The following is a 3,392-nucleotide window of genomic DNA, read 5'->3' as shown; positions in this document are numbered from 1 at the left end:
GGGAGTCTGTCTGACTGTCTCTCCCGGTTTCTAGCTTCAGAAAAATACAAAAAAAATAAATAAATAAAAATTAAAAAAAATAAAAATTTTAAAAGAAGAAAAGACTCTTTTAAATGAATGAATGAATGAATGAACGCACGCACGAACGAGTGAATGCTGCCCTTTGGTAGAATACTCATGTCATCTAACAGAGAACGCGTGGGTTTGGCCAAAAGCCACTGGGCGAATGAAAAGTTTTACTTGTGTGAAATCTTGATTCGACTTTAGACAGAATGGAAAATTGAGGAGAAAGTATTCATCACCTTACTGCCTCCTTATTTCTTTGAACACTTTCTCTTTCAAATAGTCCATATCTCCAGCATCCTCAATCATTCATTCTCTAATATCAACTTCCCCTATCATCGATGTTTATTTTATTATGCTTTATAAGTGACATCCTATAACACGTATTTAATTTCAAGTTACAAAGACTTTACTTTTCAGGGATCATTTCTATAGTTTGTAATTTCAAGTTACAAATGTTACTAAACAAAAAAAGCTTTATTTACCAGCTTTTTTCAGAATTATAGGATAGATGGTATTCATTTCAAGCCTGAAGTTATTTATGTATATACACATATACAAACATATACATACATGTTTCTCATTTGAATCCATTGAGCTTAACAAATGGCTAGAATTAAATTGGTCAAAGGCTCTTGGCATTCCGCTTTTAAAAATCTGAATCTTTAACACTCAAGAAGTTTTAAAATAGGCTTGCAAAGCAAATGTAACTTATATGGCTTTAATGCTACTCCACATTATGGAAACTCCTAGGAAAATGGATTTATAGTGAGAAATTGACTCAAAATTCATTGATTCCCAATCCTATTACCTTCAAAATGAAAACGACAAAGAGAATGAAGATAACTAGTTTCATGAGGCAAAGCATGAACACTGTATTCAAACAGGCCTAAGATTCTATCACAGATACAATTTCTCTTTCCTCGTAAACTTGAACTTTAAATTTAAAGAAATGTTTATAGTACCCTGAAAGCAGCCACTAGACAATATTCTTATTATATCCCAAAGGAGCACATTTCAACTTAATCTCGGCATCATCTGGCAGGTAAACAGCCCTGGAGTCATGGGGGAATGTCTCAGAGATGCTACGTTTGGCATTTTATGTCTTAAAGCAGCAGCTTAATTACTCATATCATTGTCATTGCTTCCCTGAAAGACTTTTTCTCTTTTAACTTTTTTTGTGATTTTAGAGAGATTGGAAGGAAGAGAGGGAGAGACATCAATATGTTGTTCCACTTCTTTATGCATTTATCGGTTAATTCTTGTGTGTGCCCTGATCAGGGATCGAACCTGCAACCTTGGTGTACGGGACATTGCTTTAACCAACTGAGCTAATCAACCAGGGCCTGCAAGATTTTTACTTATTTAAGTTATAAAGATTTCAACAAATGACATACTCAAACTAGTTCAAAAACTTAAGGATAGTTGTTGGAATTTAAATGAAGATTCAGAGAATGTGTTTAACATAGATGATTCGATAACTACCAAATTTCTATTTTAGCTCAGTATATATTTTGTAAATTTAGCTTTCTAATGAATATGCGCAATTGATGGAATGACATGAAACAAATAGCAGACATATTTCTCATGTTTGTTAAACTGATATTTCTAAATTTTTAACCAAGTAGTGATTTTAGTTGATTTTTAGGCAAGTTCGAATATTATGCGGTCGGAACCATCATAGACATTGGAAAGCGCGGCCTCGGTTTCCATCTAGATTCACTTCTCTCAGTATTTCAGACGAGAGCTTAGTCCTGAAAGCGTGCTCAGAAAGTACGGCTCGTTTCTCATAACACTAGTTAAGGTTCCAAATACACAGTTAAGAATGAAACACGAATAAACAAATCACACTCACCAGAGCCTGTATCACCAGTCAGAGAAGCAGGGAAGGATAACAGGGAGAAACAGCTACTGTGGCTTGTCGCACCGCCGCGTGGTAATAAATCACACAGTCCCGGGAAATCCCTTCGCCCCCTTTACCCAATATGGAGATTGATGTTATACTTCTGGTAGGGAGGGAAGACACACACTCATGCAACGTATCCAGCAGGAGCGAATTTCCGTGTAAGCAACCCTCAGCTCACTCTGCTCTGCTCTAATGCAGGAGAGAGTGCTGGCAATGTCACATGCTAAATTCCTTCTGTGCTTCGTGGGCATGAGTTGTTCTCTAGACAGAGACGGAAATCCACCGGGGACACAGATGAGACTGTCACACTCATTCCACCTACATGCTAAAAAGATTGAAATGCCGAAAATGGTGGGGGTGGGGAGGGGCGCGGGGGGGGGGGTGGACACAGAACTAGATGCTGGACCATTCAGCCTTCTTTCTTGGCTAACTCCTGGGGACAGGCCGAAGCAGACATCCTTCTTGCTCTGATGAGGGAGATACTCTCAACAAAATCCACTAAATGCAAAGAAAAAGCAAGGTACTTATTACAATTATTTTAAGTAGTTTAAAATGCTTTGGGAAACTTCAGGCTATTATTTTAAATAGTACCATCCCACATGGAGCGGAATATATATATTTTTTTGATTCCTGTCTATGTAACACTTCTTCATAAAATCCCATCCCACCGTTCACCCCCAAGCATTCCCACAACCTCCCCCCTAAATAGCAATTAAACCCCATTACCCTTTAGCAGGACCATTCAGGCACAATGGTCACTGACAGCCTGTGAAATTGTCATCAGATAATTTCCATCAAGGTGGCTCAGAGATTCTGTCAGGAGCAGCCAGAGGAATTCAGCCTGGAGCCCTGAAGGGCTCTAGCACTCTCAAGAATCCCACCCATTCTCAGGGACTCCTGACTCCAGACTCTCCTTAATGATCAGTTGTTCCTGGAACAACGTCTTCTGGGACTTCTCATCGGGGAAGGCAGCAGCCTACCTAGTCATTTTATAATATTTAACTATAATATTTAACTGCTGCCAGAATGGGAGTTCTTAATACGACAACTCCCAGGAACCTGGAGGGAATTAGAGTGTTACTGTCATTTACATATCATTAAAGAAAACCCCATGGCAAAGGCAGGATACTATCCAATCACCGGCAATGTGACAGTCATTCCTGTCCTGTGGCAAATCCCAGCCTTGTCATTCTTCCCTGTCTCTCGGTACCACATAGCCTGAGAGCCCGGTTTGGAGACCCCCACCCCCACCCAGTATAGTATGTTCTGTTCAGCACTCCTTGTCCAGCACAGACTCTGTGAGGTGTAAGGGCTGCTTTCATGTCATGTCAGTCTATTAACCTTAGAATATTGGTATTTTCCAGTCGTATGGGCAAATGATCTTGGAAGAACTGGAGGCAGGCAATCCCCGGTGTGCAGCCTG

At 39.7% G+C, this 3,392-nt stretch overlaps 1 pseudogene; it reads left to right on the top strand.

The window, feature by feature from the left end:
* The first annotated feature begins 466 nt into the window (after window positions 1–466).
* On the top strand, window positions 467–552 carry LOC136379171 (small nucleolar RNA U3; annotated as a pseudogene).
* Window positions 553–3,392: the final 2,840 nt, after the last annotated feature.

This window comes from Saccopteryx leptura, chromosome 7 (assembly GCF_036850995.1).
Source record: "Saccopteryx leptura isolate mSacLep1 chromosome 7, mSacLep1_pri_phased_curated, whole genome shotgun sequence".
In the NCBI taxonomy this organism is placed as follows: Eukaryota; Metazoa; Chordata; class Mammalia; order Chiroptera; family Emballonuridae; genus Saccopteryx; species Saccopteryx leptura.
Note: the sequence above shows the minus strand (reverse complement) of the source record. Positions and strands in the feature narration are given on the sequence as shown.